This window comes from Channa argus, chromosome 2 (assembly GCF_033026475.1).
Source record: "Channa argus isolate prfri chromosome 2, Channa argus male v1.0, whole genome shotgun sequence".
Taxonomy (NCBI): domain Eukaryota; kingdom Metazoa; phylum Chordata; class Actinopteri; order Anabantiformes; family Channidae; genus Channa; species Channa argus.
The window spans coordinates 21,362,250-21,376,839 of NC_090198.1; the positions used below are offsets into that span (position 1 = coordinate 21,362,250).

At 37.9% G+C, this 14,590-nt stretch overlaps 1 protein-coding gene across 4 annotated transcripts in view; it reads left to right on the forward strand.

Moving 5' to 3' along the window:
* syt7b (synaptotagmin VIIb) overlaps positions 1–14,590 on the forward strand; it is an 87,603-nt gene that overhangs the window by 28,044 nt on the left and 44,969 nt on the right. The gene's annotated exons all lie outside the window — the stretch shown is intronic.

Here is a 14,590-nt window from a genome sequence, read left to right on the forward strand (position 1 = left end):
TAGTGAGTTTAGGACTTAGTGAGGGATGGAAGCAGGTGGAGTAGATGTAGTTTAGTGTTGGTAAGTGCTCCTCAATCTATGGGTGCTGTGGATATAATATCAGAGGATGATGGTAATTTGTGAAGCAAGAAAAAAATGTCAGTTACACAGGTAAGCAGCTTGTCATTTCTTGGCCACACTGGCGCTACTCTCTGAGGATGGCAATGCTGGTCAGTCGAGTTTTGGTCCAGACTGAAACAAAAACTTTTAAAAGACATTTATGTTCCACAATAGATGAGTTCTTCTCTGGTGATTCTGTGACACTTTCTCTATCACCAACAGTTCAACTTTTTCACATTTGCTTAAAAACATCTCTATTAATTAGATTGGCATAAACATTGTACCAACATTAGTGTACATTAACAACTGACTTTTATCGAGCACCATAATCATCCTTTGGTGTCATACTTTATTATCGTCTTTGCATTAATGGAAAAAGCAAAGTGTAACAGTGGAAATTTGTCATACAAGCACTGTGGAAAAGCTGTGAGCTTTTGGCTGTCGGCTTATTTTGCACTATTCCTGGCTATCTTAGCGACCAAACAGTTAAAAAATACAGTCAACCTAAGCTTCATTTTGTATTTGGGTTTCCTTCAAATAGTATTATTTAAGATGGTTTAAGATGTTCTTGTGAAATATTGGAATATTTAATGTTAAACACCCTGACTTATAGGAAATACTATTTATTTGAACTGTTGAACACATGCTGCCCTCATTTTAAAGGATCGTAATGATCCAGACCTGCTAGTTATCTGTAGCCCTGCTCGGTAATAAGAGTGGGTGTGGAGGGAAATGCCGCTAAATAATCTAATTCTCAAGTCTGTATTATTTACTGCTAAGTCTGTAGCCTTATTTTAACATCAGCTGTTATTATGTATAATATATTGTTTCCATCTGACCTGAACATGCTGCTCTCTGCAGGCATATCTTCAACATAAAATAGCGTTGTGTAAAAGCAAAACCTGTACAGGTTAACAGCATGTGTGTATCAGTCTTTGTGTCTTTGAGAAAGAGGAGAAAGATAAAGAAAAAGACAGATCAGATGGGAACTGGACAGACAGCGGAAGAGCTGAGATGGAAGACTGATGTTATCGCTGCAGTGATGTTACACTGAGAAGATTAGAATTTCAATTCTGGCACACGTCCACAGCTTCGAAATTAAGGGCACATATAGTCAAAGGAAAATTATTTATAACATTTCTCATTAAAAAGCATGAGAAATGTATGTTTCCTTGAATCTTTTGTCAGTTTGCTAGTGATGAATTGAATTATTAGAATTGGTAATCACGAGTAGCCATGTTAAAAAATGATTTTCCTTTTATGGAACAAAAATCCAACTTAAATTCAGGCCTTTGCAGGACTGATGTCTGACTGTTCCACCTGCTCTTTGGAATGATTGACTAATGTACAGCAATTCTTGAGAAACAAGAAATCATATTCATGTCAGGGCAAAAATAACTAGATTTTTTCAGAATGTGTGAGCACTGCATGCAGAGTTTCTCCATCTTTTTTATTTCTCTGCTTTGACTGATCTCACACTCAATTTCTGTCACCTTCGTCAATTTTCACCCTCTGAAGAATGATATCATTATACGTTGGGACATTTTAACTCACAGACGTAAAGAGTTGGTACACTAGATGATCAGCAGGTCTGACATGTTATCCTTTCATAAAAGTAATGATATTTCACCATTTTAAGCTCCATGTAGCTGTTTAACATTCATTCTAAATGGTCACATTAAACAAAATAAAGTTTGCTCATTTTGTGAAAAAGTTTAATAATATTTTATCTATATATTTTTTTGTAATATTTGACTTGAAGAAGTAGAGAACAAATAGTGAGTTTGTTTGGTAGTTTTATTAAAGTTTAGGTTTACTTTTAATGTTTTCCATGCTACACACACGCTCAGTCAGACAGAGAAACTGAATTTTTAAATATTTATACATGAACAAAAAGGCAGTACAGCACGCTTCACACAAGACCCATAGACATATTGATTCACAGTCACATTTGAGGATCATGTGTAATGACGTGGATCAGTGAATGATCGCTCAAAACCGTGTGTGTGGCCTGAAGGTGGAGCAGAGGCAAATACTGTTACGCAAATACGCTCCCCACCAGACATTTAAGTCATTCAATTCACTGAAATATATTCATATACTTTTATTCTCCAAACCAGCTGCAAATGGATTTGTATCGTAAAAATTTCAAATTTGAATTCCTGACTTTTCGGTTCATCTTATACATATAACTTTGATGTTTTCATGCACAGATCCGCCTTAAGGAAAATACAGGTGTTGCACATAGTTGCCGGTGGTAAAATGTTGACGAAAACTGGTTTTTATATTTGATTCTTTATAAATGTAATTTTGTTTGGAGGATTATCTCTAATGTCACCTCTGTTGTCGAAGTTTTTGTGTACCCTGTTTTTGCCTGATGTTTTTAAGCAAACACAGAAGTGGCTTTCTGAAAATGTCCTCTCTCAACATTCATTGCTGTATTTTCATGTCTATATTTACAGCAATCTGTCATTTACAATCCAAAACAGCCACACAACCCCTTTTACAAACTAATTAGAGAATAGAGTCTACAATATGTGTTTGATGAGACAGAGGTTACTGCAAAGTGTACTGTGGTATGAACTATTTGTATCATGTAGCTGCATGTCTTGGCCACATTTGGTGTTTGGAATGGGACAAGCCACATTGGCCCGACATATTCCAACCAGAAAGACGGACTTCAGAGGATTCAGTTTCTGAACTGGTACACAGAAGGACACAAAGAGTGCAAATTGGAAGCAGAAGTAGAAGATGGAACAGGAGATGCTTTGACATTAGTGTGAGTAATTAATCTTCTCCTGGCTCTTTTGTTTCCGAGCCTGCCTAGTTGAAAGGGAATTTTAGGAAATGACTCATTTGACTTGATTTTAAAATCCAACCTCATCTTGGCCAAATAAATGTGACTGAATGAGTCACACATTGTAATGTGCGTCAGTAGAGCTTTGAGATTTGTGTTGGCTATGAAAAAGAATAATATATGGCAGCTGTTACCTTTTGTGTGACTGATGTGGAAATTTGACATTAAATTGAAAGGATGTTAAAAGTTTTGCCAGGATCAATATTTGGGAAAAAAAAGATGTTACCACGAGTTGTAGTAAATGTCATGAATCTAAGGTGCCAGCTGTTTTTTAACTTCTATCATAACTTTGGCTATGACAATTTAGATTCATCATCTGCTGAAATTAGAAGATCTGTGCTAAATATTAATAACAACCTGGACATCCAGAGGTCAAGAGCACTAGAAGTCAATTAAAAGGTTGGATGCTTAGTGCTAGAATGCTAAACTGCTTCATAAATTATGACTAAACCTTTTAGTTTTAGGGTTATTCTATCAAAAAACTGCTGGATCATTTTGTCCATCAGCTCTGGGTTCAATTCCTACTGTACTCTCTCTTAACAACAACAACAACAAAAAAAATACAAACTGAGAGTGATGCTGTATCTCTAAGAAAAAGGCACATGGGGCAGGTTTTCTGCAACACAAAAGATAAAATCAAGTTCAGGCAAGAAGAAGAGTGCAACATGCCAGCGCACAGGTCTGCATTTACGGGGCCGAAAGAGCTGAAGTCAGTGTCTCTATCAGGCAATAGTGCAACAGGGAATTATTCTCACACAGCAACCACAACTGCTGCAGAGCCGGCCAGACAGAACAAACACACGGATTCATGAACCACAAAATAAACCAACGTTTATTTTGGGCTGGATGGAGAGAGTTTGCCACAAATATAGAATCGCCAAACAGGGGATGATGTTTTGCAAATTAAGAGAAAAAAATGCACCACTTTACTCATGATGTACAAAATAAAAATCATTGTTATTCACATCAAATTAATCTATAATGTCAGTGCCATTTATTATAAATGCACTAACTCCAACTCTACATTTAGGAAAGAACTGTTCATACTGGATGTATGTTAACCATCCTAAGCAAATATAGTGTAATAAATATGCTAGGGCCAAATGTTAGATCGATGAAAATGTTGACACACATTCTCTGTCAACTCTCAATAAGTTGTATTGCCTGACATATATAATTAAGGTGTTATTTCATTCAGTGTAATGTAATTACTATATCCACTATACACATTTCTACTCCCTCTTTCCTCACTGAGTTTGGTGATGAATTCTTGACAAAAAAGTGAGCTGGGATTTTGGGGGATTTGCTGGCACTAACACAACAGTATCATAAGGATCACCTCATATCAAAACTACCGTATGAAAGTTCAAAACTAATCTGCCAGTCAATCAATAAACACTTTCTGACATCAGCTCCAAGCCCAAATTGTGGAAAACAACAAAGAACTGTGGCACAGACTAATAGGATATGTGAGATTTCGGCTGCACGTAATATAGAGAATGTGAAGTTACAGTACATCGCACCATGTTAAGTGTTGGTGGGCTGCCATGATGTGAGGTATGGGCTTGGCCTGCTACCATTGTTACAGTAGATTACATGCATTTATTTTGTTTTGTTTGACTAAAAACTTGTTCAAATCATTCATATTTTGATGAAGATGGGACAAAGATAAGGTGCCACTCCTTCACTGACCTACTGTGGTGACGTTTTGCAGACTCACCAACTCAACAGAAAGGCTGGTGGATGCTCAAAACATGGTGCATAAAAACAAATATAACTTCAAATTCCCTATACCTAATGACACAATCAATTCTTTGATAGCATTTTCTTTTTTTGGTAATTTCTATATCCGAGAAAAATAGAAATTACCTCCAAACGGATCCTCTAGTTGCCACATCTGTAAAATGATCAGCTACTTGTCTTGTAAAATTGTTAATCAATTGTTAAATGACTGCAAACACTGATAATGGAGCTTGACTCAGCACACTTACTGTATCTTTCATACCATCTACCTCTGTATGGGAGATTTTAACCTCTCTCTCAGACCTCATCTTTCATCGTCTCTCCTACTATTCAGCATCTCTGTGTGAGTCATAATGACTCTTCAGCAGTGTCCATTCACCCATAGCCTGCCTTGTCGCACACAGTAAACCTCTGGGTTCTCCTCATTATGAACAACAGATCACAGTTCATATAGAAATACACTTTGATGACTCTGCCTGCAGACTGTTGAGATGTTTCGCCTGGATAAACACACCTGTCAGTCAGGAGAAATAGGTTATGAGGCTGTAACATGTCTGTGATATTATGGCCCTTTGAGACAGCAAACAACAGCCTGTTTGCACTTCACATGTGTTGACACAAACCACATGGTGCTTGTTCTGTTTAGCTACTGTAACAGTTGTCAGGAAAACAAATGGGTTTGTTTTGCTCAAGGTTTCTCTCTTTGCTTGACCTTTATGGACTCATTCGTTATGTATTGAAATTTAACAAAAAAAAAAGTTTAAACTGGAAAGGTGCCAACATTTTTGTTGCCCGTCCCCTGTGGGTCTTGGCTTGGGTAAGAGGCAGGCAACCGAGTGAGTGCATTTGACGTTTCAGCTGAATGAGTTGCAGGGTTACAGAGTCACAATGATGGTTTGGCAGGAGTGTAATGAAGTCAGCTGGCATGCATTAGGGAATTTATGGTTTCCTGAAAGAGAGAGGAAATATATGACAGGTGGACTGGAGGATTTTTATTTTTTATGGCAAACAATTTGAATGCCAGTTAAAGTTATCTCTGCCATGTCTTGTTCACACACGTGAAAAATGGCTGAGTGTAATTCAGTTTTATAGCTGCAACGGCAGTGTATAGCACCATGTGAAGGTAAACTCTGCCTGCACTACATTTTCAAATTTAAGAACAGCTGACCAACACTGTTGTCATCTTCATACCTTCTACACCTTTAAGATCTGACCGGTTTTGTGTTCATGCTGGATGAATAAGCAAGGAGTAGTTATGATAATTACATTGACTGACATGTGGCTTATTCAGCAAATCCTATGAATTAAATTAGAAATGTGAAGCTTGTTATTGCCTTCTTGGAAGAATTTATACATTGACATCTCTATCAGCAGGACAACACAAAATAATTTGTCCTTACTGTCCAGAGTCATTAAAAACCACTGCAGAAGTATAGATCTGATGTATAGTCTCAAAAAAACGTGATTACGATTGGGTAGAATTTTCTTTTACGTACAAAAAAAACTTCTTGGTAGTATTTAGGGAAAGATTGTGATTTTATTTTATTTTTATTTTTTTCGTTTAGAGACTGTTGTCATGGTTACAACTATAACCACATGCTTAAGTGTGGAAACATACAATAATCTCCTGTGTTGAAGTCTGACATTTTGTCAGCCCATCCATCTACTCTGACCTCCTCTGTAATCTGACTTCATCCTTTGCTCCCCTCCTAATTACCACAGCTGCCAGAGGCCTTTGTTGCTGGGGTGTAAACTTACAGTTTGTTGTGTTGAAGCACTTCCCAAAATGATTGATGCTGTTTTTGTCATTGCTACATGAAAAAAACTCATTTACTCACAATAAATCTTCCTAAACTGAATTGCACATTACTGCATGTCTTTACATACAGTAGCCTTTCAGCTGGCAGTAATAGCTCAGAAATACTGCATATAACTCATAACAAGAACTAATATTCACGATCATAAGAGGAAACACCCACATTGTATTGTGTGTGCATATGGTTAGCAAATTATTTTACATAGTAGAAAGGCTTCACTGTTGATACCTATCATTTCTTGACAACTCACAATCTCCTGTGAAATTGTTCAGGTTTTAGAATCACAACACAGCACGATTGGTCTTTGTTTTCACTTCACAAACAAACTGTGTCCAACTTTCCCTGAAACCAAACCAAGCCTCATATTATAATTGGTCTCTGTCCAGTTGTTTGGTGCTCACCAGAGTTCTGTTTTTACATGGGTTAAATGAACCAAAGCAGTGCAACAAACCCTTAGTAATTCTTCTGCAATTGCACATTTTGTTATTCCCAATCCATTTGGCTTTGGAGATGAGGTCACTTTTTGAAATTAAAAAGAGGAAAAAAACAAAACCCTTTGTTGTGCAGGAATACTTGGGCCAGTAATCTGCCTTGGCAAAGTTGCGCAGGCTGCTTATTTCATTTTGGGGAACCTCCAAAATCCAACAAAGGTTAGCGAGCTACTGTTGAACAAGAACACATTTTGCACTCCGGTTCTGACCACAGTATGGCATTACACACCAAGTTTCAAGATTACCATTAATTGTGTCGACATTTCCAAATATTCAAGTATGCCTCAACCTGTATGTAAAACAACAAACCATAAAAAACACTTTTATTCTGAAGTTAAAGTGTCATTAAGTGCGTGATATTCACATATAAACTAATTATCCAAGGAAAACTGCTTTTTTCTCCATCACCTGTACAACGGTTCGCTTCAGGCTGCACCTTTCAGGCACTGGCAAAAGGAAATAAGGCAACCAGGACAAAGAGTTGTAGCATGAGTTTCTGTAAATAATTATGTGTGAATGTGGCTCTAAAGAGTAGATCTGTGATCAAATGCACTAAGGTGGTCAAAAGAGTTGTCAAACAAAGAAGTCCATGTGTTGCGGTAGTACATCTAGTACAGTGTCAAAATGTAACTATAAAGCAAAAAATAAAAATATGTTAACAGATGGTAATATTTTTCATGATTATGTAAATGACACAAACAAATACTGACTGACTAGTTAACCATGCACTAATGACGGAAAGGTCCAGCAAAACTGAACTCTGCCAACTGGGCAATGACGTGATGTGAGACAAACACCTGCTGGGAATTCAAGACTGAGCCGGCTGTGTCCGCTACCTGCCAGACTTCACATAGCTTCATCCCCGTTGTTATTCCTGCCGCTGATACTTAATCAAGAGAAGTAAATAATATAATCTTCAGAGTTAATGAACTATAACCATTTATTCTTAGCATCTCGTCGGTAGCCTACAACAGAGAGGCTTGAAGTAATAATGAGCTTTCTGAGTCATTCTTTGAAACAGAGACGTGCTTATTTCTTTCATTCCCCTATGGTTTTCTGTATAATTGGAGGACCATGTTCCTCCCACGGGTTGCCACTCTTCCGGCAGTGCATCTGTTGTGCCAGTCAAGGGTCACCTCCCGCGGTGGCAGCCCTCTCCATGTTGTACTGACTTACAGCAAGAGATGCTCCTCCGGAGGTCTCTAGTGACTAATAGTGCTTATTCTTTGTGTCGTGCCAGGCACCAACACCAGGGGCTGAGTGAACAGAGCACACACAGATAAGCTCAGCAGGAGGAAGACAGGAGATTCAGACAGAGGAAGGGCCACATTTGACAGAGAGATACCGGTACCCACAAGAGAGGAGAGCGGGGCCTGAATTAGGAACAGTGTGGGGGAGTTTTTGGAAGAGATTGTTTGAGACTCACCACAAAGGATAATTCTAGTTTTTTACAGCTTGGTCTTATATTCATATTTTGTCCATTTTACCTTTCAGTAAGACTTGCACACCATTTGTTAAATTATTTAAACTTCTTCGACCTCGGGGCAACATCACAAACACATCAGACAGGTTTTAAGCTAAAAGTTAGAGAACATTCCATATAGAGAACACGTATCTATTTGTTGAAGTTCCAAGAAGGAGGTGTTTGTAACACCACAAAATTAGAATCTTTATAGTCATTATTGCGCATATATACATTTTTACATCAATTACATTTTTAATAGAGAGCTAAAGTCATTACATCACATTGGGGCTAACCTCTGTTCCTTTGACATTAATAATTCATTGCTGTCCTTCTTTAAACACTTCTTTCATTGTTCTTTGTGAAAAAAACATCTTTCCATGCTCTAAAGCAAATCAACCACTACAATACAAGCTGTTAGAAATGGAAGCCCATTGACATTTTAAGAAAGTTAATAAATGATTTACTTTTAAGCAACTGAAAAACTACGGCTTCTGGGAAATAAGACTAAAAGTGTGACAGAGCAGGTACTTAATCATTGTAATGGGGTTTCATCCATATCCATAAAACTCACCAATGCTCTTATTTAAAGTTATTATTTCAGTGGTCTTGCTGTAATCTCTGCTGTCTGAAACGTTCTGCAGCGTTCAGTCCTCACTGTCCTGCTGTTAGTACAGTACATGCATGAGCTCGCTGTGAACCATCTACTCACTCACGGACTCTCTACTGTTGTGATGTTTGCTCTGTGAATGGTAAGGGCTCATAGGTAATAGTGGTCTTTAGAGGGCACTATAAAAATGAAAACTGGGTAAACAGCAATATTAGAGTAATATTACAGTTGAAAAAGGCTGCCTTCCAAGGCTGGATAGTTAGCTGGAGAAACTCCGGTGCATCATTAGGATTTCTTTCAGCCCCACCCCTATATAGCTGTCTAAACTGCAGTAATACATAATTCACTTGTCATTTTCTAACAAAGCATAATGTGTTTTTCAACAAATCACTAATTAACCAGAGGTTGATTAACCAGCCGTGAGACAGACAGACAGCTATACCCCACCTCTCATCCAATGACAACTGGGATAGGCTCCAGCTTGCTCGTGACCCTGAACAGGATAATGGATGGATGGCTGGTGGATCTATGGTTGATTATTCCATAGCAATCCTGAATTCATGGGCGACCCCAGCTAAAAAACCTCATGAAGGCCTTGGTAGCTAGCTGGGGGACCCACTGAGGGTGTTTGTGAGGTAGCAGTTGTGCCTTTATGCGAGGTTTAAGTAGGTTAACAGCTGTCATTGCCAAAAGTGCCAATATAGGTGGCCACTGGAGGCCCGTCTCCCCAAAAGGTTTTGGGTAGTTTGCCTCTGTGATCAACGTGGCACAGTCTGGCACAGTCTGGCTTAAATGTGCAAAAGTATGCCTACCAGCAGACAAATATGAATGTTAATATGAAACGAAAGTGAAAATGTTTTACTGTAATCAAATTGAAGGTATCAAGAATTTCACGTTTCAAAGTTTCAGAAACTCATTTTTTGTTCAGTAAGGGAAGGTGTGTAAATTTCTTTTGTCTGATGCTTTAACAAATTTTCCATAATAGGCTGTAAAACACAAGCTGCATGTAGCGGGAGAGAGAGATTTTGAGTGATAGCAGCAGTACTGAAAAAGTCTCTTGTTTACACTCTGAGCCATGGGAGGTACCCAGTGTGAAACCACACAACACACAGCAGGTGCTGGATCTGGAGATAATCCATTTACTGAACCTTGCCTGACCTGACATTACATCATTAGAGCATGTTCAAAGACACGTCATTAATGTTTGTTTTGTTTATTTATTGAAAAGTAATTGAAAATGAGACCCACCATTTTCCAAACTTTTGTCAAATAATGCTGCTTTTGGTTAATAGTAGTATCAAGGCTTATTCTTGACCTCAAAGATAGTAGTGTGACAAAGCACACACAACTCAAGGTCTACTTGCTAGTTTTTGCCACAGCTTTTAACATCTTCATCAGCAAGTGAAACATGCCTTATGTTGTGTTATTTTATGCAAAAACAGATAAGGAATCCTAAAATGGCTATGGAGAAAAACATACTGGCTACTGAGCATGAATTTCTTGAGATCCATCTTCATGAGAAATGAACAAACTCCATCTGCTGCTGAGGACTTTGTGCTTGTGTTATCTATGATGAACACGATAATTTCCCTCTATATTAGAATACTGATGATGTAGCTACAGGCTTGTTATTTTTGACTATTTTATTTGTGGCTATTTTTGATTCATTGTGTTTGCTTGGTTCTAACATCGTTTTGCTGATATGAATATGGCAAAAAGGAGAAAAACCCATGGCTTCACACAGCTATCAGAACTGTATCCAGTTTTTTATATATATTATTGTGGATTATTTGTCTTGACAGTATAGGATTTTGCTGCAAATTCATCCATAAGGGAGATTTCAAATTGTGTCAATCTGCTTTTTCATTGTCATCCATTTTATATAAATCAGTTTTGAGCATATTCATTTAAATGTCATTTAAGAATTTTCTCTTAAGTTTTATTAAGTTTGTAACTTGAATGGATTGAACAGGCAACAGCAGGATTGAAAATCTGGTAGGAACAGGTGCAGAATGCAGTGCTGTGGTGTCCTTGAGCAAAGCCCCTAATCCCAATTGCTTAATGGTTGAATGTGAGTCAGTGTGTTTATGTGATCAGGATGCTTCTGTAAAAGACAGGCAGCCCCTCAGTGAAACTTTATATAAAAGGTGAAAAAATAGATTGATGTGTTTTAAGATTGTACTTGGATTGTACTCAGTTTGTGTTTTTTCTTTTCAGTCATTGTCCTTTTAAGGTATCCATAGCAGTATGAGAATAACAGTGGGTCAGAGAGACCTCATTACCACTGATCCCCTTCTTCCCAGCAGAGTACTTTAAGAAAAGCTCCTGGTCAATCATTAGTACATTTTAATGAGGCCAATTACTGGAACAGATGCTCTGTCTGTCATTTTGTTTGAGAGGTTGCAGTGGGTAGTGGACTTTGGAGAAATTGAGCTTATGCCCCTGGAAAAGATAGTGTTCTCAAGTGAGGATGAATTGAGATCAGACAGATTGCTAGTGGGGCCCAGCACCTAAGGTTATATGAGTATTGTCTCTGACCATTATTGTAAAATGAGAGTTGCCCTGTAAAGCAGTGCCCTCATCTGTAAACATAAGCTGAAACAATGAGACCCCAAATGAGGTTTCTCTGTGGGGTTGTTGACCTCTCTGTGAGACAAAAAGCTCCTGTATATGCAATAATCTTTGTGTTGAGCTTCGCAGAAAGCAGTTCTGGATTGCCTGGATTAGATATTCATTTCACATATAGTATTTACAACAAAACTGAATGATGAAACAGAAAACAAACTTGCTGCTAAGCTCCATTTGTTCCAGCTCAGCTCACCAACGGTGCTCTCCATGGTGCTGAAATGTAGTGAGACTCCGGCTGAGTTATAACTCCTCCAGAAAAAAGTTATATCACTGTGTAAATATTGGCCACACAGAGTGAACCGATCAACTGCAACAATAAATCCACCTGGTGGTGCAGTTAAGATAAAAACTGTAGCTGAAATTTGATCTGGATGATAAAGTGTGATTAGTTAGAGATACACCTGGTATTTAAAAGCATTCTTATCATTTAAATCCTGATCATGCTGTGACTAGACACTGACAAGTAAATGAAGGCTGTGGAGCTGGTGAACTGGTGATCTGTGGACTATCAGGCATTCAGATCCAGAGAAGTGGCGTTGCATTATGGGTCTCATCTTTCATTTGATGCGGAAGAATTGTGTTTTCCTGGGCACCTTGAGAGAAAAGGAAAAAGAAGAATTATCTGTCACTGTGTTGAGCACATCTGATTATGTTCTAATTGCAATAGATTCCCAGATAGTTAAAGAACACATGTTAATGCCAGGTTCAAACTGAGTATACTTGAAATCCCAACAGTCAGTTCTTGTCAGGTGCTGGTGATAATCTGCCAGCGTTAACTACCAGCAGGCCCCAAAATTGCTGATTAAGATGATGAAGTACCATTTTAAAATCATACTAAATAAAGACTATGCTCAAGGTAAGGGCCTCTGTGCATATCGGGTCATAAAAAACACAAATACTGTTTTGTGTATGGCCAAATGTTTGCAAGTGGCTTGTTTAATGGAGGTATTATAGTTTTGTTTAAAATGATTGAAAAGTAAAAGCTGGATTTATTGCACCATTAATCCGTTTCATTTTTTATTAATTAATTTGACAGAGACCATAGACAGCCCTCTAGTTCCTAAAATTATCTTTTAAAGCTAAATCTGTAGTTCCTGGGTTTTAATAATGAAAATTAAAGAAGAGAGGCATTAATATCTTGGGACACCTGTTTGGGTGTGTGCATGCAGGCCTTTATCTTCTGGATCTCACCATGTATCTGCCTGCATCATTTGAATCTATTAAGCCTGGATTCACAGTTTGAATCCCAAACGGGAAGAGATAATTTGCCAGATACAGTGAAAACTATTCAATTTAAAGGCAATTACAGAATGCAGCCACGGCTTTTTCTTGACTATCAATCATACTTTGGTTTGGTAAAAAGCAATGTTTTCTATACTTGGATGATTTTATTAGGTCTTGTGGAAAAAGCAGTCTCTCTAGTGGGTCAGTGCCTACAATCATCGAATCCTTGTGCTGAAAACATCCCACAAAGTGAACAGTTTTCAGACTTGTGTGTCCTCACATAGAGATCTGTCAGTTTTATGAGGTCTGAAAGAACTCATTCTTCTCTACAGCCGGTTGCATTGCCTCCTGCTGTAGCATCTCCCAGCTTCTGTAGCAGTTTCATCTAAGCAAGCAGTCTGTTTTTTCTCAGTTTGCTGCTCTAAATTGGCATTAAAATGCTGGTAAGACCACTTATCTGTTAAGCATTGAAATGCTTTTGAAAGTTATGTTAGAACAACAGGCCCTCTGCTGCCAGACTGAAAGGCTCAGAGCAGGAGGAGGAGAGGGGAAACAAAACAGTGCACAAAGGTAAACTGGATGAGCACACACAAGGTTAATGTTAGGTTGTGACAGCCAACGGCTGTAGCTACTTTCAAAACCCGGCACCTAAAATAATTCTAACGTTTTACATTTCCATTTGTCTATTATTCTTTTTGTAATTTACAAGTAAACAACCTAAAATTTGCATTATTTTTCTGTTTATTTATTTTTAAGCGTTTTCTCCCTTTATTAAAAAGATAATAATGGAAAGAGATAATAGGAAATCTGAACGTAGGGAGAAACATGCTTTAAACCCATGAGCCTCTAAATTAGCTTTTAACCAAACTCAGTATTACTTGACAAAAATAGGGATGTTAAATATATTTTTGTGATTAGCCAGAATGTAAAGTGCATAACTAACAAAATGTTTAACATTTTGCATCATGCTTGTTATGTTAGTGGTTCTAAGCCATTGAAGACATGTGCAGCCTTCACTGACTTTGAATTAGCTTCTTTTGGTTCTAGTTTGGGTTGTTCGTGTAAATAAATGCCATTAAACTTCCCTTTGACTTCCCTACATCAAAATATCTCTCTACTTCTAGCTGACAAATTCCTCCAGATGACATCACTTGGAAGAACCTTCAGTTTAGATTATGTCATCTTGTTGCTCACTAACATCATCTGGACTCCGAAGATGTCATCTGGAGGGTTTTTTCAGCAAGAAGCAAGAAGAAATCTTTTAATATAGGGATGTCGGAGGGAAGTTTAAAAACATTAATCAAGTTGGAAATTGGTGAAGTCGCCCTTTAAGAAATTAGAAAAGGAAATTGGAAAACTTTGTGAGAGAAGAGGCTGGATAAGGAAGATTTAAGTTGTCTTAGCTAATCCACATTTTCTATTTATCAGCCCCAACAAATTTACAGACGTTAGGTTTACAGGCAGGGATGAAAGGAGAAATGGAGGGATGAATAGGGGAACAAGCATTCGTATAGTTTTTCAGATAAAGTTGGTCTGACGAAAAGATCAACTGTATTGCAGACAAGAAGTATGTAGCAGTAATGAGCTTATTGTTTGACAATATTGTTTTGCGAGCGTGCTGTTGAATTTTGAATTTTGAGAGTTGGCAGACAAGGTGGC